Raw genomic sequence first — 26,016 nt, forward strand, 5'->3', positions numbered from 1 at the left:
AAAGCTGCATCAAAAACACACACACTAATAGCTCTAATATGCAGTGTCCAACATCTGTTTAATGTTAAAACCTGTTTGTAGAACGTTAAAATCTTTTTCATGTATTCCGCGTGTAATCAAATATTAAACATAAGCTTTTAAAATGAATTATACAGCTAACAGCTTAGTTCAGACTTTCAGTGACCCACCGTTCCTGACTCAGTCTGAATGTCACGCCGGTCTAGCCTACATTAGTCCAGTAAATAGTCTACTCTCACTTGGACATTATCTTATATCTTTTGCCAGATCCATACATAGTTGATGATCAAGGTGTTATCTGAGGCAACATCAATGATGTCATCAGATCCTGCTCTCAGTTACCTCCGCCTGTGTTGGTATTATAGCAGATATGTACCTGTAAATCATTAATGCCCATTCAATTGTTTCCCTGCTCCCTTGGCAGTATCTCTTGTCGGCTGTAGTATTTCATGGGGGAAATATGGTACACGCCGCTGATAAAACAAGCAAGAACAATTCTCAAGTTGGCTGAACTCTGTTTCAACTCTGAGCTCATGGCTAGACAGGTGGGGCTGAGGTATCGGAGGAGAGCGTGTAAAATCTACAGCAAAGGAGAGCATCTCGGTTTTCTCCATGTGTGTTAACACTGAGAACACACCGCAAGCCGTAACACACTAACACTCACGCACATACTCAGCAGCATCAATATTCTCTAATGTTTCGTTTACACTTTTAATGTGCAGCTCACGCAAACATTTATTTACACATATATCGACAAAGCAGTGCAAACTGCAGTGTCACATTTAGCCCCAAAACAATAATGGATGATCTAAAAGCCACCCTGCATATAATCATGTTTTTCATCTTCTCCATGCAGAATTCAGTGGTAAATATTAACTCATGCTGACAGACCTACTAAAGCGTAAACTAGGGTTTCTTTTTTTGTTTGTGGGTAGAGGTGTCCTGACACAAGGTGGCAGCATTGAGTTATTAGTGACAGCAGGAACTCATCCACGTCTCTGAGCAATGGTTCGCTCAACACCTTCCTGTAGAACAAAACAACAAAAAAAAGCTAATATAACACCTATGATAGTTTATAACATCTTGGGAGAGCATACATAGTGTCATATATATAGGCCAGCTCTATTCATTCTGTGTCACACAGACCCTAAAACACAGAGTTTGTGAGCAGAGTTCACAGTTCTTGTGCTGAAATTTGTCCAGCTGCCATTTATAGAAGATTACTGATGTAGTTGTGGAAGAAAGTTATGTTTGATTCAGTCCTATCAGAGCACAACAAATCAGACTGCTACAGTCGTTAATGTTTGGTTAGCTTTTCTGATTTGCCTTTATGAGACAGGACTTTACATCTTTGTGCATGCAGCGGCAGAGCAGTCCATGCTTTTGGGTGACTGAGTGAGAGAGGGACACTGAGGTTGCAACAACATGAGATTTTCATGGTACAGTCACTGTCTCAGAAAATATTGTGGTTTCACTGTATAGCAGAATTACCGTTATCAGTTACAAAGATGACCCTTAAATGACTGTGAACAGAAGTTGTTGTTTTTAACAAAAAAAATACTATAATTAAAACTTGAAGCCATATTTTAAAATATAGAAGTAATTGTGAAATGTCTGCCTTTTGAAACTAACTAAAATAACAGAGAGAGAGAGATTTATTTGTTTTTATGCTGCTACATGGCCTTGTCTCAGCTAGGTCTCACTTGCAAAATACAAATTTCAATGTAACATCTTAGCTTAATAAAGGTTTTATAAAGATTTTATAAATAGTTTTTTTCAATAGATAAGTAAATATACATGGTAAGGTAACTGTTAGGGTTGCAATGGTATGAGATTTTCATGGTACGATAATTATCTCAGAAAATGTTGCTGTGTCACTGTATCACAGTATTACATTAGTTACAATGGCCCTTAAAGGAATTTTAAAAAGAAGTATATTTTTATTCTGTAGTTAAAACTTAAAACTTTTTTTGACTGAATACTTTTTTGAAAGTATATGTAAACAGTCTCCCTTTTGAAAATAACTAAAATAAAGGTAAAATTCTACATCTAGTTGTATTTTTAAAATACCATAGACAAGCAAATGTACACAGTATGATAACTCTCAATTTCCATACAGCAGTATATGTTGAAACAGGTATATCATTGCAACCCTATGAGAAACATACTGTACTGCATCCTCAGCCAGTGATGCACACATCCAATCAGTTTCTAAATAAGTGCATAATACTTTGCAAAAGAGGAACTTTCATATTCACTAAGATGAATATAGAACAAATATGTCTTATTTTGTAAAATTAGCCTTACTGAGAAGATAGCACTACTTAGTTACAAAGGTTAAAGTATTTTTTTTGTGTGTTTGTCTCAGTCTCAGCTCCTCTAACAGTATCACAAGAAACAAACATCCAGAGAAACATTCAGACCATTAGTGGTCTAATCATTGTATAACATATAAACACACTAAGTCAAATCAATGTATACAAATGTCATCTACCTTTAATAGGAACAAGGAACATATTGCACCTTTAGCCTCAAGCAACGTTATTAATAAGAGTTGCCACTGAGGGCGGCACAAACAAGTAGAATGGTTGAGTTAAAACGGTGTGACAAAGCCAAATCCCTGTGATTGTTTTGTGCATGTGTGTGACAGTAAAATAGATAATTAAATATATGTGTATTTCTATAAACTGTATTTAATGTAACTTTGAAAAAGACAACATTTGTCCAAATCACATATACAGAAGGAAGCTAATTTGGATTTTTTTTCTGCCTTTGACATAAAAAAGACTGTTCTGCAAATATCTAATAGGTGTTTTATTCAAACAAGGAAGAAATTGTTGAAAAACTTATAAACTCATTGCACATTAAAGTAAGTGGAAGCCAAACCTTAATATGTGCTAATGGTATGTTTACACATTTCCGTTCCTATATGCCAGGGTACAATCAAGCATGTCATGCAACAATGTCGAGGCAGGGCACATAATGTGGATATTGTACTGGTGGCACAGATTTCCATTTTCACACAGACAATGGGGACTGGGGGTTGGCTGGGGGGGGTGTCTGAGTAAAAAAAATTACAATTCTCATCAGAGTCACCAAAACACTGAATGATTTACTGCCAAATTAATTACCCTTTACCCAACTTTAGACAATAATGCTCGGAGCTGTCTGTCGGAACAGTATTATTCTATTAACGTTCGATTTGCGGTTCAGCCAGAGTGACTTCATATTTAGATTTTATTGTATTTTCTTAGTGAATGTGTAGCATTGCATCCACAATAGAAAGGCTCAGAATTATCTGATATTTTCAGTTGAATCACCTGTGCGGCAGAGATGGGATCAGCACATTATTTGGAGGGAGAATTTGTTAAAAATGTTTTAAACACTCAACATATCTGTTCCACGGCATTACAAAAGGTGCATTTACAGAGTGAATTCAAGCACAGTACAGTTTAATTAATTGAAACTTTTACAATATAAGGCCTCCTTTACAATCATAACCCATCTTTAATCAAATTTTACTAATCATTTCACCTCTCTCTGCTTGGTTTTGAAGGTCGTGTGATTCAAAGGGTTATTGTGTAGATTTTTACACAAGTATTAACAACACTTGTGAACTCAAAGTTTGCATATGTTTTTAATTAAATGTTACACTTTTTTTATTTATTTATAAAGAACTGCAGATTAGTGATTGAGGGGACTTGGAGCATGGGCATGAGATTAGCTGGCTGGTTGTCCGAGGGCGCGGCTGACCTGGTCCAGATCCGGGCCACCTATGTGGGCGAGCCTGCCCTCCCGTCTGCCTCCTGTACTGTCTCCAGGAAGTGGTCACCAGGCAGCCTATTGCCTCTTTTCCCTGCACCCTAACTTCCAAGAGTGAAGGTGTTAGACATGACTTGTAGACAATAAAGCATGCAAAAAATTATCTCAAATCAATTGAACAATAAATATATATAATGGAGAAAAATTGATTCTTCTAAATATACAGTAGATACAACTATGCAAGACGTCAGATTTTTTATTGCAGTTTTTCGGTGAATGAAAAAAATGTCATTAGAATTCATTAGGCAACATGAATGGGCGTAATAAGTAGTGCGATTCAAAACACAACTAGCTTAGGTGCATCTCAGTAAATAGGTTGGTCTCCCTTGTCTTGGTCTGTGTGTCTCTGTTCAGCAGTCGATAGGTTAACCTGCCTGTGGCATCCATCTTGTGTGGCCCCCCTCGCATTACCATTGATCTGAAGGAAATAAAGAGCACACGTGTTATTATATACAGCCCAGAAAAACACCCTCTCACAGTGATGGAGTGAACAGGCCAAATGTATGAAATATTGCCCCTCCGACATATTCTGTCTTCCTGTCAATAGCGCAGCCTTTGCCCACAACCTGGATCAATAGGGACTTATCTTTTCACGATAACACATAATGACGTTGTCTGTTGTCTTTTTCTGATATTGAAGTTCTAATTCTATTCCTCCGCCTTTTTAAATCATCCACACTGATATGTATATAAAGTCGGCGTGGGCCAGCTAGTCTGAGACATGGCAGTTACAAATTTACATGTTGGTTTTCTGGACGTTTCTCTGAAGCTTTTGGGGGTCTCTCATGTGTGAGACTGCTCAGCGGAGAGAAGACACCCCTCTGTAAAAACATCTGTTGTGGAAATGGCTGTCAGACTCCCTTTTGTGGGCTCCGTCTCGTCTTTGCACAGAGATTGTCATTTGTTTTGATCATTTATGTGGGTGAATGCATAATGATAAAAAATCTGGAGAATGTACCCATGCAGTTGAGCAGTCTACAGTTGGGCTGCGGTTTTTTTTTTCATGTAAAAGGAACATTTCTCTCTGATTTAGTGGCTTCGCGGTCTGCACATTGAGGCATGTCATGTCACGATGTTCTTTAATGTAAAAGTAAACCATAACACGGCGTGAGTGATATGACAAAGTTTTTAGAAATATTTTGCAATTAAACATTTCAGTAAGCATACATTCCCTGTACATTAGTGTACAGCGACAAGCTGCTCCAAGATGATAACAAAAACTACTCTTTAATTATTCATGATGTGGTGATCGTTATCACGTGTGGATGAAGTCAGTGGAAAATAGAAATTGGCATTGTTTCTTATTGTTTAGTGATTTCATTGTGGAAAATGCAATTTCTTCTTGCACAAAAAAACAAAACTTTTATTCTGCCAGCTTTATACAAGTGAACAAAGCACTCAGTGTAATTTTATACAAAGAAACTTCAACTAAATGCTCTTAACAATTGCAATACCTTTCATAGAAAGTGATTAGTATGAAAGATTTTTGCTTTGGCCCCTGAAATGTACCACGAACAAAAGCTTTGCATTACAACTTCTTTCAGAATAGCCCAGGGTGCAGTGACGCCACTGTTCTCCACCTACACAGGAAGTGTTTTTAGAGTACCTGTCCAGTAGCGCCACAAGGCACATCACCTCTCAGCTCAGCTACCGTTTACCTCAGTCAAGCTGCTCCATCAGCTAATTCCTTCTCACTGCTCAACAGTGTTGTCCACTTCAAACATAAAATAAATTTGTCCTAAAATTATTAGCAATTGCATCCAGACAAGTCAGGGGTCGGCAGCCTTTACTGTCAAAAGAGCCATTTTTGGCCAAAAAGAAAAAAAAAACTGTTTGGAGCTGGAAAACACATTTGAGCCCTTTAATGAACGTAACACAGCCTATTAAGTCTAAATAACCCTATCAGCAATAATGAGTGTTAATATTTGTAACCACAAGGTGGCGTCTCTGCAGTGAACTATTTATGATTATTTTGTACTTTAACTTTGCAACATTGGAAATGAAAGCAAACAAATCTGTTCACGTTTTTTTGTGGGGGGGGGCGGTATATTTGGAAACCACAGCTAGCCTGTCAGGAAAGACTCAAAACAAGCCACCGCTCCTGACGTTTGACAAAACGTAGAGGAAAAGGTGCCAGGCTTTATGACACACACTTTATATGACAAATCATTAAATCATTTTTTAATCGCTGTAAAGGCTAGACATTTTTACAGCTGGGAAATGTTAGAATCACTATTGGCCAACAACAATAATAAATGAAAATGTAAAAAAAAAATGATGGTTATTCACCATCATTCATCATCATTTTTTGTTAAAACCATAGGGAGAAGATACAAAGAGATGCATGTGGCTCGAGAGCCGCAGGTTGCCTACCCATGAGACAAGTAAAGTTTTAAACAGATGATTTTTCCATGCTTGTATGTTTTTCCATGTTTTAGGGACCGTACAAAATAGGAAAATCACTGTGTTGTTGAATGATTGGCGCCAATTAAGGAATTTGTGTAAGTGTGCTGTGACAGCTGACTAATCCAGCCAGAATTGGACCACATATCTACATAAGTGACAAGTATTTCGACAGTGTCTTCTAATAACATTGTTAGACAATTTAAAAAAAACAAAACAGTTCTGGGTGGACATATTGTACTTTCTATGAGTCCCAAGAGCCTGTTCTGAGTTGTGTTCACTGGTTTTGAAGCACAACATAAATTTTTGACCATGTTTTGAGTTTTAGTTGACACACTGTCACATGGGTAGAAATCCTGATTTATGTTAATATTATATCTTAGGAGGTATTTTCAGCGTTTGTTCATAAATACATGAAAAAAGCAAAATATGCTTTTATGTCCTATTTTTCATTTCTTGTAACAAAATAGAACTAAATCTGTATATTATTAATGCAAACATGGTGAATTGGACATGGTTTCAAAGGTGTAAATATATCTGCATTTATATGATCCACAACAGCAAGATCCCTGCATGAATTAACGGGACGCCTGCTTTGTGATTCTATGATTTTCCTGCGGAACAGGTGAGTGTTTGAGGAGAGTGACACCCCATAAAGTAGCTGATAACCTGTTCCTGTGTCTTCTTATCTGTCTTCCAGACAATCCATGGTCCCTGAGCATGCCGTCGTTTCCCCTCAGGCCCATTATCAGATCCCCTCCGTAGGCTCCCGGCAGCTGCAGTTATTGTGGAAGACTCGACTTTTACAGCCTCATGATGTCTGTGACAACACCAGCTTTTATGAGTGAGTACATGTTTGCTAGTGGTCGTTGGTATGCTAGTTTTCTTCTTTTTTGTTGTTTTTGACGGAGAGGCAATTTGTTTCCTTTTGTCCTCATCAGATAAAAAAGAAAATCCTTATTAATTTCTTTTAAAACTTACAACACACCTCACACATTGGTTTTTGTCAGACAACTTTAAAAAACGAAGCATTTTCAGGGGTTAATATTCTAAAAAGATTGAATAAATTCATAAACATGACGTAAACAGGAAAAGCCTTTTGAAAAATTGAATGCTGAATTGAATGTTGAGGTTATTGTCAAATATTACATCATTAATCATCTTTTTCCAATCGTGTTTGAGCACTGATCGTCCCCTTTGCGCTATCTGTGGGAAACGTGTTATCTCCCTCTGCCATTCATGTACACATTTATTGGATTCCAAGTCTCTGGGATCAATCTTTTGGCCACCAGAGGAGCATAACTAATGGCAACATTAGAATGGCTTTGTGAGAGGGACTGGCCGGATGCGGGTTAACCAAGCAGGAAATAATCTAGGATTTTATATCCTGCATGAATGGCCATAGGATATGCTGAGAATAAATTAATCCCCCCAAAATTTTAGCAGTGAGGTTATCTTTTAACAGTTTAAGAGGGGCGGGTGGTTTGTTTGGCTGATTTTTTTTTTTTTTTCGTGAGAGGGGGTGTTTGCTCCCTGCGTGCACACATGTGGAATTTCTTGGCAAATAATGACCGTCATCTTAATGCCCAGCCAGGGTCAGACGATCTGCTCTGTCCCTGACCGCAGGTCTAGACGGCCTTCCTCTGGAAAGCCCTTTTTTCCTTCTTCCTTTTAAAGACTCACTTCTATTTTCCTGTTGTGCCCAAACAAGGATTTTATAAAATGGGTGACATCGCCACACAAGCTGTCTGCAGAATCCCCCTTAATTAAAGTGACGTTTAAAGCCTTCCTCAGACACTAATAAACCCCCTCTCCATTAAGATCCTCCTAATTACTGTGTGCAAAGGAAAGGGGGACACACACAGACAGACAGTGTGGAGGTAAGCCTGCTGGCATTTGGCCCCATAAGCTGAGCGCCACACAAAAGAAAATGTCCCCTGGGTTACCCATCCTACCAGAGAGGTTCCTTTTTTTTCTCCAGCCTCTCTCCCCCTCTTGTTGTTTTCTTCTTTATGAATGAAAGTATATGACATGTGGGGCTGAGAGTGTCCATTCATGGAGCTGCAGGAATGTGTGAATAAGGGCTTTGAATGAGGCATGAATCACAGCCACCTGATTAGTCATTAAGCAGTCTTTTGACATTACCATTGTTTAAATGTGCATGGTGGAAGTGAGAGTGCTGTCATCTATAAACACCCGTTCAGTCAAGTGAGGCTGGTTAGAAAAGTAACATATTCAGTGTAAACTCAGATGCGTTAATTGTCTCAGGAAGCATGATCTTTTCTTATTTACTTTTTATCTGTGTTTGTTTTTGTAAAAGAACATGGAAAACAAAATGATATGTGTCCACATGACACAAAACATGCTTAACTCTTTAAAACCTAGATTGACATCACTTTTCTTGTGCTGCCTTCAGATGCCTTTGACAAGTATTTAAACCTTTGAACCCTGAGCAAATTGCTTTGATTTCTTTAAAAAAAAAAAAAAAACACGGGGAAAAAGAAATGAAAAGCCTGGAAAGAAATTTCCTGCAAATTGCAAGAAATTAGTAGATTTAAAGAATAATTTAAAAAATTGAAACATTTCCAGAAAATTATGTTCAAAGTGATCATATAATATTTTTTTATAGAATTATTACCATTTTAATTTTTTTTTTTGTTTTTATTTGTTTATTTGTTTTTTGGTTGAAAATTTCAGGTAATTTTTTAATATGAATTTTTAGCTGATTTCTTGGTAATTTTATTGTGGGTTGCTCATTGCCTTCCTTCTGTGTTCTTGAAAGCAATCAAGCTAATTTGTCAGGGATTTAAAGGGTTCAAATAAATCAACAAACAAATACACATGCATATACATGCCAGCACACAAGCATGCACGCACGCATGCACACACACATACACACACAAACACACACACACACACACACACACAAACACACACACACACACACACACACACATACAGTATGTATACACTCACATATGCAAAAATGAACGCCCACATACTAACATATTTAAATCAACTTGTACTAGTTTTGCACTTGGGAAACAATTATTTTAAGTTTTAAAACATGCACATAACATCCTGTATTACTGCTATACAAAATCAGGCCTTATAGTTGACACATGGTTGAGCCATTTTGACCAATTTTGATCAAAAATATCAGTTTGGAGGAAGCATTATTGAGCTTTTTATGGTGAAACTTTGATATCATTGGACCAGTTAAAAATATTTTTGGGAAGTTTATTTCTAGGCTTTGCTGTGTTGGCTGTTAGTCCCAGTGGCGTAAATGGATGTGGACAAGAGAATCTCATATGGTTTCACGTCACACTGAGCCACAAGTACAGAGTGTGTGGACAGTCGCTACAGCTTCTGTGGCAGAGGCCTGCCCAGAAAGGTTAAACGTGTTTGGTTCATGTCCTGGTCTGCAGATTAATGACATTAACGAAGTTTCCATTAGTCGTGCAACTGGGGGAGACATGGGCGTTCATGCGGAAAGCCACATGACCGAGGCAGAGATAAGAGAAAATGAAATACGTCTTCGTGGAGACAGGAGGGGCCAGGAAGTGCCACTCCAAATTAGCCGCAGGCCCAGTTTGTTGTTACTTCATTAACCCAACAGCCCCGGGAAAAATAAAAAGAGGGGTCACAACCTCAAGCAACGGGGAGGCCTGAAATTTGCAAACAGAGCCTTCCTCAAACTTTGGCTAGATGCAACTACACAATACAGATGAGTGTTTGTGAGGGAAAGTTATCGTTTAGAGGAAAATCCAGTTCTCTCTCCATTGTTGCATTTTAGTATTTTAGCGGAAACAAATCTGTTTGCACTAAGTTTTCATTCATTTGGTTACAATTACAATTTGGTCTGCTACAATGTAATATTGACGATAAAAGGAATCACCAGATTGCTCTACTGTTTTGATAATTTAATGTTACAGTGTGTTGCAGGTGAAGTATCAACATGCATTTCCACTTTTTGTAACTTTAATTAAAGTAAGCATTCAGTGCTGCACTGTTCAACATTCTGCAGTGACGTGTATGAATGTAACTATGTGCATTTATAAGCACTGTACTTATTAAGTACAGATTTGAGGTACTTAGTCTTTTCTTTGCATTTCATTTGACACTTTAACTCTGCTACATGTCCTTATTATTTATTTCACATCTTTTGTCACTAGTTACTTTACTAATAATACTAAACTACTAAAAACTACTAAAACTACTAATACTACTAAAAATACTTTATCCATTTTCATTCTTTTCTGTTTTTCTTTTTTCTTTTTCTTTTGCATTGGGTACTTTAGTTTTAATAGTTTAAATACATTCTCCTGATTATACTTATTTTTATTTAAGTGCCATTTTCAAAGCAAGACTGTTACAGAGTATTTTCTCATTGTGGCATCGGTACTTTTACTTTTGTAAAGCAACTGAATACTTCCTCCATTACCAGCATTGTGGGCAATGTAGTGATCCATTTTTTAACAGTGTCCTGACAGGTTGTTGCAAAAGAGAATAACAGTCACATCACTGTCTTACAGTCTGATAGTTCTGCCAAAAATATTAAATGGTAGAATAGAGCTGGCATGATATCAGATTTCACTTCACTTATATCATGGTCAAATTAATTCACAATAATGATATTACTGTGATATCTATGGAAAATTAAAAAAAAATTAAATGAACTACACTCAAAAAACAAGTGTAGGAAGGAAGAGAAAGAAACAAAGTAAGAATGGAAAGAAATAAAAATTATTTAAGAATGACTGGATTATTTTACACAATATTATCGTGTGTATTACTAACATGATGTTAATACATATATCTATTTTTTATTAGCCTCATTGTCGCTTGTGAAAAATATAAATGCCAATAATCCAAAGCAATCTTAATTACTAGTTCAGTTAATATTCCTTTACATTACACTTTCCAATCTGTCTGTGAAAGTCTGTGAGTAAAGGGCAGCGTGTTTCTGGTTCAGATCCGACAGCATGTGGGTGCAAACGTTCTCACAGTTAATGTCATTCTTGGCCAGTGAACCAGCTTTTACTGCATGAATCACACAGAAACACACAATATTTCATGAAAATATCTAGTAGCATCAGTAATATAAATTCATTATCAGCTGTTCTATAGAAATGAAAATAATATAGGCTATTACTGGGTCATCAATATTAGATAGTGTGCATTGTGCTGCGTTTGTTGCTGTCTAACATTTGGTGGTGTACTTCAAACCGAGTTGTATAATGCCGTCCTTGTTGTTGTAACGCGAGCTGCGCTGTGGCTCTTTATTTGCAGGCAGTGACTTTATTAGAGTCTATGGTTACAGACCCTTGGAAGGAGGGCTATTGTATTCTCACCCCTTCTCTGGCAAACGTACCTCTGCGGCTCTCCTTCTTTGTACATGCCTCATAACAAACAGGCCTGACGGATTCTACAGAGTGTGGGTAGAAATCTGAAGTTATTGGCAATACTTTGAGTCATTGTTTTATTGATCAAAAGGTGATTTAGTTTTTTATAATCTTACAAATTCTTTGCTGTGGCTTTGTATTCCACGTTAATTTCTTTAAAAAGTCAACTAAAATTATTCCTACCTTTTCTCTGGTCTTTCTCTTACTCTTTCTCTCACACCCGCACACACATATACCTACTCAGCAACATGGATCGGCAGCAGCTGACTTGGCTAGAAACTCTGTGGCACAGGTAGACAGAGGCAGGGTCCAGCGAGTGTCTACTGAGGCTGCAGACACATCTGCCTGCTTGATTTCACCTGGTAACTGAGCATGTAGTATTTACTTCTCGGCTGAAATGCAATCAGGGGCTGGTAGCTGGCAAGGAAGCAATGGGCCTGCGATTAGGTGCTGTTTTTTTTTTTTTCTCTCCACCTTTTCAATGAGTAAGGGAGAGTCAGAGTTGAAAAACTGTGAGGGAAAAAATGTGTTGCAATAGTTTGTCTGCTCCAGAAAACTGCATGTAAATTTTTATAATACAAAACCCTTAAAAATTACAAAATGAATAGGCTGTCTTAACCCTTTGAAACCTGAGTAGACTGGTTTAATTTCTTTCAAAAAAATGGGGAGAACTTGACAACACATGGGACAAAAATTGGCAAGACCTAGGTGAAAAAGTTGCAAGAAAATCAAATATATAACTAGAATGATTATAAATATATTTTTCTGGACATTTTTACCTGTTTTTTCATAATTTCCTTATAATTTTCCCCCACTTTTTAAAACTAATTCTCAGGCCATTTTCTTCATCACCTTTTTACCAATTTCTCATCATTGGTAGGACATTTCTTGCCAAGTTGCTCATAGCAATTAAAAACAAAAAACATTTATCGCGTTTCAGAGGGTTAAATAGCTTGTGAAAGGCAAAGAAAAGTTGTGTCGAATCTGCTTTTAACTTTTCTCTGATGCCTTTAATTTTCTCTATTCTTGTGAAATCCTTCCATTTTCTATGTTTTGCAAAAAATATTTTGAAAGTTGTTATAGCACCTAAAGATCAAATAGAGTTTTTGAATTTATTTTCCCATTTTAAGGTGTAGCTTAAACTAAAAACAAATCGGCTTCATGCAGAATTGACTGTAAAACGAAATGCATCATTATGAGCTGTTTCACTGCTGATGACCAGAGCCTTGTGAAACTCCTGATGATAAATGTAACAGTGACACTGCTGAGGTTTCTACGGTAGAGTGCACCCCTGTGCGCGTATAAACATTTACATCCTTGAGACAAGAGTCACCTCTCTAATCTGGCTGAAGAAGTGTGTGGAGAGGCCCTTTATCCTGCCCTGCTTTAACCGGTTGCTCACAGAAGAGCCATTTACCTCCACTAATGGGGAGTGAGTCTTTCACCGCGGCCTGTTTGCCTCTCAGCCCTCTGAAAGAAACTTCGCCACAGAGGAGACATTAAGAAAACCAGTTAATCTGCAGCATTCTGTCTGTGTCTACCCGGGGAGCAGACCGAGCTCCTTGGTGCCTCCTCAAGAGGCTTCTCCTCACAGCAACTATAGAAGTGTTGGATCAGCACTTTTCTCAGTCGCCCCGATGAAGACTCACTGGTTAAACAAATAAGTGGTTAGACTTTTTGGTTGTTGTTTGTTGAGTTTGAAGGCTATAAAATGAACCCCACAACTTTCAATATTGACAGTATTATTTGTGTTTTTTATTTGCCCTTTCATAGTACCCTTCAAAAGTTGGATAAGTCAGGTACCACAGCATTTCTGACAGCTTTGTGAGGCTGTACTTAGACACAACAATGCTTTGAGTTAAATGCTAATGTTATTGTGAGCAGGCTAGAAGCTTAATACTGACATGTTGTTATACAGGTATAATCTTTACCCATACACTTTGATAATAACTATACAGTAGACCAAAGATGGCTCCTATTCAGTCCTATGGAGTTGCTTGCCATGCACATACGCCGAAAAAGTTTTCTATCTTCTGAATATGAGCAGTAGTGTTTCTCCCACTGGCTGCACCCGCTAATTTACACTTGCCTCAAAGACTACATTGTAATGTCATCACAGATTTGCAGATTGTTTTTATCGGCTCTAGCAGAGTTTTACGTAGCAGAATGGATCAAATCGTTAACATAGCCCAGTGAGAATAAAATTCTCTGTGCACATGTTGGATGTAACCTCCTCCACCATTATCACACTTGATGTTGTTGGAAACTTGTGACTCTGCCCCCTAGTGCCGCCTAGTGGATGTAGCTACACCGACATTAAAGACACATGTAATGCAGGCACAATAAGATATCCCACAAAAAGCCAAAAGTGGCAACCTGCTGGTGATGCAAGAGAAAAAGTCAGAGCATCATCAAAATCACACAAAATCACAGGGATTCCCCCTCTGGGGACAAAGAATGGTGTCACAAAATTTCATGACAAACCATTCAATAGTTAATAAGATATTTCAGTCTGGGCCAACTCTGAGACACCAATGTTTTACAAGAACACACAAAACACAGGTGTCCTACTAAACAAAGCAACAACACAAATTCTTTCTTTTTAACGCCTGGTGTTTAATTCTCACTCTAGAGAGTCTTTATATAGAGAGAGAAAATTATTGATTTTAGAGCAGTGTTTATCTCTCTGAATCAGGCAATAAAATCTAACACTCCTCCTAAAGTTACCTGAGGAAACAGTCTTACCAGAAGGAACAGAAGCCCTACCACAACCACAACCAAGTCACTGTTAACTTACCTTTGTTTGTGATGATGGAGGCTTTTAACCCCCAGACACTCAGTCTTTACTCACCATTTATGGAGCAATCCTACTGTGTCAGGAGTGCTAGAACAAGGTCATCAGTGGCTGCAACCACAGTGACCTGTCGTTAAAGATAGGACAAATAAACACCGGAGAATGAGGCTAATCAGGTAGGTAGTCACAGTGGCATGTAGCTGGCAGGTTAGGATGAGCAGGAGAAAAAAAGTGGTGGGTGTTGGAGGTCAGATGAGAGTATGGGAAAAACATTTTAGTGAAATTTCGAATTGTAACAAGATGTCTTATAGCAAGAATCAGAAATGCACAACAAAATGCATACCCTAACACACACACGTATATAACACACGCACAACACACAGACACACACGCTCGCTCGTGTGTTTTTCAGTGGGAACGACAGATGCCGTATGGACTGTTGTATTCACAGCAGTAAAGGAGGGCCCTGAGGGTCTCTGCTGTCTGACAGTACACCAGGGATCAGCTGTGACACAGTGACACCAATCCCCTCATGTCATACACAATGCTGTCCTAACACCACTGTGTGTGTGTGTGTGTGTGTGTGTGTGTGTGTGTGTGTGTGTGTGTGTGTGTGTGTGTGTGAGAGAGAGAGAGAGAGAGAGAGAGTGCATGTACATGCATGTGAATGTGTGTGTTGTGGGATTTCATCATCTCAAATAAACTACAGCAGATTTATTCATGTCAGTTAGTTTTGCAAACTAAATGCATCATCATCAGTAATTTTTCGTTTGTAAATTTGCATTAGTTTCATACTGTCCAGTCAGTGTCTGTGCAATCAGTGGGAAAGTGGGGATGCGCTGTGGGTTGTACTGCTCATGTTTGGCCAGTTGAGGCCATGCTTTCCTCAGGGTAAGCAGAGTCTGGCTCCAGCCTCAACATATACCATCACTCTGGCCCACTTCTTTTCTCAGAAAGATGTTGTATATATGGGTCATGAAATAGGAAGCATAGCATCTGCACAATTATGCTGCACTCTGAACACATTGGGCAGCAGTGAAAAGTAAAAAAAAAAAAAAATACTGTTTACTCAAAACCTGGGGCAGTATCTGTTATTTCTTTCAGTTGACTATTACCAGTGTATGCATCTTTTCTTTCACTCTGTTACACTTCATTCATTTTTTATCCTGTGTTTAAAGTTGGTAGCTACTTTGTAGAGTTTAGTTTAATCTGCAAAACATATTCTAGGCTAGTCTAAGAAAACTTTTATACCTTTAAAATGCTTCTTGCAGGTAATTGCATTCATAATTTAACAGCCCATAAGTTTTCTATTTACTTACATTTCACTGCAAATTATTAATACTTATACTTAATATAAATTTTGGACGGCAATCTCGGAGTGTTTCTACAACATTAAATTACATTCAGGATTTAAGAAAGTTAATCACAAGTTGTGAGTAAATAACATTTAAATAGATATTTAGAAATCTGACCAATCTCCTCATTTTAACTAGATTTGTGGATTTTCTGATTTGATAAAACTGTAATTTGAACCTCTTAGAATTAAGTTTTTCGATTAATTTTTAGACAATGGCTATTTAAGTGTACTAGAATATGTTTTTTATCATAATTTGAAATTTCTCAAAGAACACTGGGTAAGAAAATATTAACCAAGTAAAGAAATTTACCCCACAAACATATTGAGATTTGCATATTTACATATGACATACTAAAAACTGCCTATATGCTGGATAAAAAATATTCTCGCCCAGCAGCAGCGGTCCATGTGCGTTCTGGTCAACCTCTTTCCAGGTGCAGACCTTCTCCCCTGAAAATCACCATGAGCCTGTCAAATAACTAAAGCCAGGGAGATGTGTGGCCTGTGAAAGGGATATGCTCACCCTGCTAGTGGGCGCAGAGACGCTCCTTTGTTTCCTGGCATGTCTCACATACTTTCAGAGCCCAGATAAGCCCCAGCACCATGAAACACTGCTTTATGTTTGGCCTCGGTAACGTACCAGAGAGGGCAGAGTGGACTCAGAGGAGAGACCAGTCAGTGAGCAGGTAATATGTCCTTGGTGTTGCACCTTATTAAAGGGCCAGATATGTATAAGAGCCCTGGTTTTGTACTCCGAAATTATTCAAGTATTTGCTGAAAAACACTCAAATTCCCATTTTAAATATTCCCCCCTCCAACTCCTTCACTGTCAGTCATTTTTACTTTATTTCCTTCCCTCTCTGAGGAGAAGGGGTAAGCTGGGATGGTGAAAGGCAAGGGGGGGTTGGAGGGAAGGGAGGTGGGGGCTTTGCTGTTTCCTGAAATCGGATTAGCAGCTACTCTACACTTAGATTGCAGGGACCGGGGCTTTAGTTTAGCCCAGCTCAAGACCACCCAACAGGTAAACAGGTACATTACTGTGGAGCAAAAAGGAAAGTGAATGGTGAGGGGATAGAGGATAAAAATACTCATGAGAGATGGATACAGAGAGAGTGAAATAAATACGAGAGTAGCTGGCAGACTGGTGAAAGCGGATTCCGTACTGCGGTTAATCTGAAATTAATTCCAAAAAACTGAATGATGAAGTGGTGGAAATTTAGAGATTGCAATGAAACAAACAAAAAAAGAGAAAAAAATGCCAAGCCTAACTTAACTTCTGAAATTTATTCCGAACTACCAATTTGTGAACTTCCTCTTTTTTGAACCAACTCTCTGGACCTTCACAAAAGACCCACATATCTCGCCCCCAGCCCTCCCCGCTCACCAAGATATCTAAACCTCACACTGTCATGCTGCTGCCACTGCATCCCACAGAAAACCTCCTGAAAATTAGTTTTTGGCAACCGGCTCGCAAACACACTCTCCTGTCTGCTGCAAGCCACCAAGGCTTTGTTAGGCAGGCCTGCTCTGAGCCCAGAGCCTTCAAGACCCCCATTATGCAGCAGGACTCAGCGGGGCAGAAAGAGCAGGAGTGTTTTCGCCAGTCATGTGGGCACACAGGCATTATACACTCTTCAGTGGCACTGTAGATATTTTGTGAGTCTTGCAAACAGAGGGGAGGCCTGCATAGGCTGCAAGAAGTTTTGATAATTGGGAGTTATATAAGTTCCCAAATCCTCACAGGAGGATTTTAAGTTTTTTCCCCTCCTTTTCCCCCCATTGTGTGTTTTGAAAAGCTGTGTGTGAAGGCCCCACTGCGAAGGTGACAAATCCTTTGACATAAATCATTGTGTAAAGGTTAAAGGAATACAGTCAAGTGCTCAGGAAGAAGAGCCTCTAATTGCCTGCTTTGCTCCAGCTTTGCTGAGCAGTGTTTTACAAATTAAACAACAGCTCTCGCGCACTGCAGAGCATTTGTCCGTGTGCGCACGCACCTTGCACATGTTTGTTTGTGTGTCTTTGTTTACATGTGCCTTTGTGTGTGTCCACTTATGTCTTATCGTGAAAATAAGCTTGTTCGGAGCTCATGTCAAGATCCACAGATGCGCATATCGGCTGCAGCTGGGCAGGAAGAGCTGGAGTTTTTACTAATCAGTGATGGACAAACTCAGGGCTCCCTGCATCTCAAACATCACTGCTTCTGTCAGGGGCCCCAAGTGCAGAGCAGGCGGGCTGAGCAGCTCTGATCAGCAGTGTTGTGTTATTTTTTTTTCCCACTGAATCACACTGGGGAACATGTGTGTGCGTTTGAGATGCAGGGATGCATGGTGCTAACCCTCCCCTGAGTAGTAATGCATGAACTGTTAGCAAAACATTGTTGCTGCTGCTGTTGCCTTCTATGTTAATAAGACGTGGATTGGGGTGGGGGGTGTGGGGGGTGCACAGATGTAATTCAAGGTTGACATCACAGGATTCATAATGCACCTATAGTGAGGGATATCATGCATTTGGCAGACCTTAGGCAAAGTTTCAAAGTCAATACAGAAGATTCCCCTGCAGTCACTCACAGATGATGATTTCACAAAAGGTGCCCTGGATAAATGATTACAAAATCAAAAAAATATTTCAAGTGGTCTTATCAAAGACAAGGTATTTTAGAAATTAAATTATTTTCATAAAATACACTTATTCAATAATATGTTGACACAGAAAGCCCTTGCAGCTCATTACAAGCCCCCTATATTTGTAATCGCTGTTCCTTTTATGCAGCCTTTCAAGCTGTCAAAGCTGCTCGCTTCCATGTCACTCAGTCACGTCTTGTAGAAAGAGAAGAGTTCAGGATGTGTAAATGTATTTATGAATGCATGATTTTGTGAAAGTGTGTACTTGGCTCTCTCCTCTTGCTGTCTAATAACTGGTAACCCCAGCTGTGAGTGTGTGCGTGTATTTGTCTGCCTGTGTAAAGCTGAGGCTCGCCGGGGCACTGAGGCGAAACTTGGCCCCAGTCAGGCCAGTGCGCAGAGGGCAGAGACCAAAAAGCCTCCAGCCGTGCTTTCTCTCTCTCTCTCTTTCTCTTTCAATCTCTCCCTCTTCCCCCAGGGATTTGGGAATAGGTAGCCCGGAAGATGTAACATCTATTTATTTTGTATACAACACTCCGGGATTTTTTTTGCCTTTTTGTATATGTACATGCAGTACCTTTTACTGACCCGGCAGTGGCCAGCAGAAAAAAAAAACAACATTACATTTGTGGAGGATTTTGATAAGATTTGCCAATTTCATGTCCTTCAAACCAACATCTTTTGTAGCTTTGTTTCAGAATGACACCTTTTCTGATCTTTCATACGTATCAGCAGCATAATTTTTGGGCCCACATAGCTATGCTTTGGGGATGATGATCGTTTGGGTTTACGATAACTGCTTTGGAAATAAATCAATTTCAACATTGGAGAAAACGCTAAGGTGAATGTGGAGGGATTAAAAACTGACTCTTATTCCAGCAACATGGCACTTTTCTGCCAAGCATCCTGTTAACTGATGTGTAGGTGTTGGATAGTAGTGAATAAAGAACATGAAAGCCATACATGAGTACAGCGAACCGGCTGCTTCCACAGTATACTTTACCCAGGCACCAAGATTAGACGTGCTCCAAGAAGTCCACCATCATTGCTGTGCTCAAGAAAACAGGACCAGCCTACCTGAATGACTACTGTCGCACTCACCTCTGTAGTGATGAAGTGCTTTGAACGGCTAGTTAAGCAATTTGGTCATTCGCAACTGAGTCTCTTGCTGTTTCTTGAATTTGTCAATTGACAATTTCAGCATCCGCCCTTACAGACAGAAAATTCATCATCTCTACAATTATACATTTACGTTGCCATCCACATGTAAATTGCCCTTCTTCTTGACCCTCAGATGTTTGTATTATTCTGGTTTTTCTGCAGTCACATGATAGAAATGTCATCAAGCTTACTCACTTGCTGTGAATCCTCCGGTCAATGACCCACCAAATTAACAAATAAACAAATCTTTGCAAGGCCTTGTAATGCTGTTTGGTGCTGTTTCTGTACCATACAGTGAAGTTCCCCGTCTGGGTGCCATCAGTGGTGAAAGAGCAGAAAATTCTCAGTATTTGAGGAGATACTCGAAATTTCCTCAAGTTTCTGGGGTGAAACAGTCTCTGCCTTGCCTTTTTCAGCACTGAGTCAGTATGCAGCGCCCAGGTCAGGCCCTCTATGATGCAGACACAGAGGTACTTGAAGCTGTCCACCCTCTCCACCAAGGAAACACTGATATTAAGTGACATATAGTTCCTTCCTCGCTTCTTCCCAAAGTCTACTATCAGCTCCTTTGTCTTGCTGACATTCAGGAGTGGGTTGGTATCCTGTCACCAACGTGTGTCAGTTTTAGGGATAAGGGTGGTAGGGCTCTCACTACCTTGGGTCTTCCCATCAGTAAGTCAAGGATCCACATGCACAGTGAGGTGTTTAATCCTTTGTCCTTGAGCTTTGTGAAGAGCCTGGAGGGAACTATACATCGAACTGTAGTCTATGAACAGCAATCTCACATAGCTCCCATTCTTCTCAAGGTAAGATAGGGTTGTGTGAAGGATGTGTGCTATGATGTCTTGACAGTTGGCAAAATGTAGGTCCAGTGTGCTGGATAGTGAGAAGCAGATTTAATCCTCTCACCCAAATCAAATGGAGTATTTCCAGTGAGTGAGAACATGCCTGATACTGACAATCTCCTTTTGTGTGCTACAAGTGCTAAAGGGTAATTCAGGACAATTTACAGGCCTAATTCTCCACACATGATCCCGACTTCTGTAGTTTAAAGAAAAGCAGTGTTGACTATTGGAAAGAAACTGGAAGCCAACAATTCAAAGTCAGAAGTTTTGTTTCCCCATCCATCAAACTTGACGTCCTATCTCTGTGGCTCTTTAACTCCAAGAATCGTAATTCTTAAGGCTTTTATAGGGCTGTCCCTTGAATATAAACAAAGGTTTGGGTATTTGCTGAAATCAACTGATGGTGTTTCTTTGGAGGACAGTCTCCTTTTTCTTGCATCTCTCCAGTGGACCGAGATTTGTATGTCCTCACTGTGTTGCCTTCTCATCTGTTTCCTGCCTCACAGGACTCTTTAGTAGCCTGAAGAGGAAAACCAGCATGGAGCCCGGGCCACTGGTTAAGCATTTTCATGCTGGATTTGAAATCAGATTATATATGAGCCTGCTCAATTGACTTAATGGATTTGAAGAGACTAGATCCTATTAATAAAGGAATAAAAGAGATGGAGGAAAGGGAAAAAAAGGGTGACTTTGCCCTAGAGGCTGTGTCCCCACCAGTGGGACTAGAAGGCTAATCTGCCATGCAAATTAAATCCTGCCTCTATGCACTGGCCCCTCTAATGTCCTCCATTACACACCTTTTATTTGTTGTGGTCTGATATTGCAAACAGATATGGTTCCAGCAAGAATCAGGGACATCTGGTATGGAAGTGATTACTGGGGAAGATGAAATTTGTATCCTTTCTCATCCCGGCAAAGTGCTCTTAGCCTCAGAGGAACAAGCAATGGGAATATTCCAAGATGGTCTTCAGACTGGGACTGACACTCGTTTGGTATCCCCTTTTATTCACCCCCTTAAGAATCTGCCTTCATGAGTTCCAGGCAGGATTATGATGCAGTTGAGACTGAGAGGTTTAATCAGTGAGAGTGGCAGTATTTGGGCCATAACAGAGCTTACCTCACCGTTTTCTCTTTTGTCTTAATGAGGTTGTACTTTGCTTCATTCCTTGGAAGTCTACCTCTCACACTCTGTTCCCGTCGGGCTGTCAAAAGTAGCTGTAAAAACACACATATGTCACATATGCTAATCCGATTTGCACAGGGATCATGACAGGGATTATACTGTACATACAGTAGCCACAAAGCTGTGAAACTTTCAGTGTTCTTTCTGTGTTTTCCAGCAGCAAAGTTCACCTTCTTCTGAGTCTGGCACAAGTTTGCAGGGCAGACAATTTCTCTCTGATTAGGAATTAAAGCTAAACAAGGCAAGGAGAAGAAAAATCCTAAGAACTCTTGCATAAGTAGCTTTCAGGGCCCTTTCTTTGAATAATCGCCGCAAATGAGTAGATGAAAAACTGGCTCAAGTGTTTGTTTGTGCATTGGCTAGATGGTGGGAAAGTCTGCTTTCTTTTTTTGAAACAGAGTAAGTAGATACAGCTAATTATTTCTGTTTCAGGCACTTAGTTCCAACACGGCAGTTGAAAAGAATACAGAAAAAAAAAACATCCATCAAAATTAGCACTTATATGGGAGTCTTTTAAATGCAGGAAAATCCACCAAGAAAAGGCAACAGACTACTTTGCAATTGCCTGTAGACGAGTATGCATTTCTGTTGTTTTTTTCTGGTGTGTCATATTTTACATCATAAATGCACTGGAAATCAGGTTTAGTAATCAGTAGAAAGCAGCATGGAGGCCAGTGAAAATGTTACGGTGGTTTCTTCTCTTTTGTATCTGTTATTTATTAAGTCATTCTTTCAAACTTGGCATCAACTAATTTAGAATATAGTCACTGAGATGACAGAGTCGCAGAAGTTACCGACATTTGTGCTGGAAAAGGGGCAAAAATGAGTGTGTCCACCCAGGTGTTGTGTTTCCATCACTGTAAATCTGAGTTTGTGCTGATAGATACACTTGACTACTGTAGAGTCATTTGTTCCAGGATTGAACGCCAATTGTAATGCTCCCCGCTAAAGACAAAACCCGGATTTTAGTCAGTGCTGGTGTTTTGGTTTGTTTTTTTTGTTCAGTGTGAAAGGAGCTTTAGAAACAAATGAATATTTTCATCTAACTCTTTATATATAACATTTAATTAAAAAAAAAAACCAATCACTGGCACACAAATGCATGGTCACATTGACCCAGTGATCCAAAATAGATGCATACACATGTCCTCCTAGATGTTTCATTATTGCAAATTGTCAAAAAATTTGAGAACTACGGAAATTATTTTGAGATAATGTCTCTGTCTCAGCACATAAAAGATCCAGCCTCTCATCCACTCTTCTCCATGACTGAATTCAATAAGATATTATAACTTTCACTTAAAGCCGTTATACTTTCTACTGCATGATGAAAAACATGTTCTCCTCTTTCAATTGACTACTTTATCAGTGTTGCAGGGGCATTATTTCTGTCCAATCACAACTGAGAAAAACACTCGACTAAAACCGAACGCTAGCGTTCTACAGCCTATTATAAGTGTTTGACTGTTTGACCAATCACTGCAAGAGAAACTGCTTCTGCAGGATAAACATAAACTAAATATAGAATATATCCTGTGTCTTTGATATCAACATCCTGCCAAATAAAAATGAATATCCACCTTTCAAACAAAGGTATGCCTGGGAGTGTGGACCTCATTTCAAGCACAATTAACTTGAAATGGAGTGCTGCAAGATCAATAGTCCCCAGTTGATCCAGAGGGAGCTGTCAGTCTATGGAAATGGCACACATATGGTAATATCCCCAGCTTAACAACAACTTAGAGGATTTACTGTTGCTGTTTTCAGACCCACATGAATAACAAACAGTGGGCCACCCCCTGGGAACCATTTTGTTTTATCCCAGCTTCAATTAATCTTTAAGGAGGAGGATACCATTCGGGGGAAATGGCAGGGGGGATATGAAGAGGGCGTTTGTAGATGTGAAAGGTATACTGCTAATTATGAAAATTACAAATAGACGATCCACACATGCAAATTAGATGATGTGTGTGTTCCAGTGTTTTGTTCACCTAACTAGTTTTTCATCCTCTCCTTTTCTCTTCCTCTGTCACACACACAGACAGATAAAGTGTGTTTGCACTTTCATTTTCTAATTAGGACACTTTTGTCTCAGTGAGAGCTGCTATTGACAGGCACGCAGACATTAGCGGGATTATATGAGTTCTTACACTGATGAGTGTGATGAGATCTCAGGAGATGTGTATAGATTTTACCTCCTGCTGACTGCACTTCTCTCCTCTTAGCCTCGGGGCCAGAAACCTGTGGCATTAAAGTACTCTCCGAGAAGAAATGAGAGCGAGGATAGCTGGCAAGCATGGTAGTTATACGCTCCAGTGTGATGTCATTAAGTCAGATTCGTTTAGCAGAGTCAGGTGCGGACAGCCAGCACGTATAGACAATGCAGTGTCACCTGAGAGAGCGCTGGGACTTCGGGTCAATTCAAAATTGATTTACCTCAACTCTGCGATTGATGAAGTCCGTTCAGGTTAAACTGCAGAGTTCTCGATTGGACATGCACTTTGAGGTGTCGCTATTGGAATTGACTTCTGCGTGTCGCCCTCAGCTCAAGCCAGGTGGGAAATTGAGTTACAAAGCACAGTATGAGAGGGATAGATGACCTCTGTGACAGTTATACAGTTTGTGTCTGCCTTTCATAACTCCAGCTGAAGAAAGTCAGTTGATTGAACTGAAAGGGAGACTAAGGTAGAAATCCATATTACTCTTTTCATACTCTAGCAGGTTGAGTCCTCTAGAGAGCAAATGGCGGCATTCAGAACCTGACTGGGGAAGCCCGACTACTGGCAACATGATGGGGCAGCCGGAGGGATGTAAAACACTCTCCCTCCTCTTCCAGGAAAATGTAGATGGAGACACGTGACAGGCACAGAGGCAATTCCCTGGCCTGTTTTTCAGGGAGTGTGTTAAACTAAATTTAAATTGCTACTATGATTTCGTCACTCTACTCTGATGAAGGAGAAGTGATGTTGGTAAAGAAATGAATAAATGGAGGGGAAAAAAAACACCGCAGCCTGGGGCCTGTGGCTCTTCCTGACTCCAGCTTTTATCATGTAAATAAGGCGAATGGGACTGGGTTAGGGGGACAATTCCCCAGCCGCCACTTGAGCCAAATACAACTTTCCTGCGCTTTAGGCCCACAATGAGGAATGTATTTGGAGGCCTCAGTTTTAATTTAACAAGAGTGGCAGCTGAGGGGGCACCAGGGACCTCATCTCATGACTGCTACGATCGCTCGGGTGGAAGGAGGGGAAACCTCAACCTGGTGCTGTACATTTCAATGTGCAAGACTTCTTCCTCAGCTCCATCACTGCTCGTGTGTGTGTGTTTACGTTTGTGTGTCGCAGCTGACTGTTGCACTCGCTCTGCAACACCTCTTTGGTTTCCCAGGGAGGAAACACGCTTCTTGCTCCACTGTAACATTTGATTCATTACGATCTGAAACAGCACATCAGTTCGCTTATTATGTCTTAAAAAATCCTCCCAGCGTCCCAAAGAGCAAGGGGGGAAAAATCCACCAAAGAGGCACTGCCTTGAAATTGACAGCTGTTATTGTGCTGTGCCATCTGGTGCATTTGCCAGGGAACAGAAAAGGGTTAATATTCTATGATGTGTGGTAGCAGTGGCACAGCCTCTTTTGCACAGCCAGAGTGAAATACCGGGTGCCAGGAGTCTGTGCACCCGATGGAGAGAAACCCTCAACATTAGCATGGCACCATATCAACCAATGTGGCTAATTTAATGGGTCAAATACGGTTGGGAGGGTGCCAAAATAACAGACGTACCAGCAGAATCTCTAACAGGGCGGAGAATCACAAAGGAAAGTTACGGCTCCGCTTGGCATTCTGTAGCTTTTAATCATAATTCTCCACAGATAAAACATAGCAACCCCGGAAATTTTATTTTCCTTTTTTGTTAAGCCTTCATTTGGGAAATCTGCTTGTGTGTATCCGTGTCCCTGTGCATTTGTGTGCAAGTATGTGTTTTGCTGTGTTGGAGCTGTCATTATTCATTGACCACAGATGTAAATGGATCTAAACAATGGGACGCGCGTGCTGCGGGTAGCGATCGCCCCTGGAGAGGACAGGGCCTGCTGAAATTAATAGGCCTCCCGTGGCTAAATAAGCAATGGCGAAATAAGCCTAAATGTCCCCCAATCGCATGACAGACAGGGCCCAAGAATCCGAACAGCAGGTAGTTATTATATGAATTGCTGGAGAGGGACATATTGCAGACCCAACATGCCACATCAAAGCCATCACACTGGATTTAAATCATTATGTGTGCGTTTCAGCGAAGAAAAAAGCTCATTTGCTGCACAATATTTGCTGCTATTTTTGCTTTCTGATTTTAGATATCACAACGAACTCTTTCACAGCCTCACTGTGCAAAGCCAACACATTGCTTTAT

General features: G+C 39.8%; 1 long non-coding RNA gene across 2 annotated transcripts in view; it reads left to right on the forward strand.

Moving 5' to 3' along the window:
- Positions 1-26,016, forward strand: part of LOC121954345 — a 52,594-nt gene that overhangs the window by 3,239 nt on the left and 23,339 nt on the right. For both annotated transcript variants that reach the window (XR_006106567.1, XR_006106568.1), the window contains exon 2: positions 6,944-7,087. This is a non-coding gene — a long non-coding RNA (uncharacterized LOC121954345). The remainder of the gene's footprint in view (positions 1-6,943; positions 7,088-26,016) is intronic.

The sequence above is a fragment of the Plectropomus leopardus genome, chromosome 15 (genome assembly GCF_008729295.1).
Source record: "Plectropomus leopardus isolate mb chromosome 15, YSFRI_Pleo_2.0, whole genome shotgun sequence".
In the NCBI taxonomy this organism is placed as follows: domain Eukaryota; kingdom Metazoa; phylum Chordata; class Actinopteri; order Perciformes; family Serranidae; genus Plectropomus; species Plectropomus leopardus.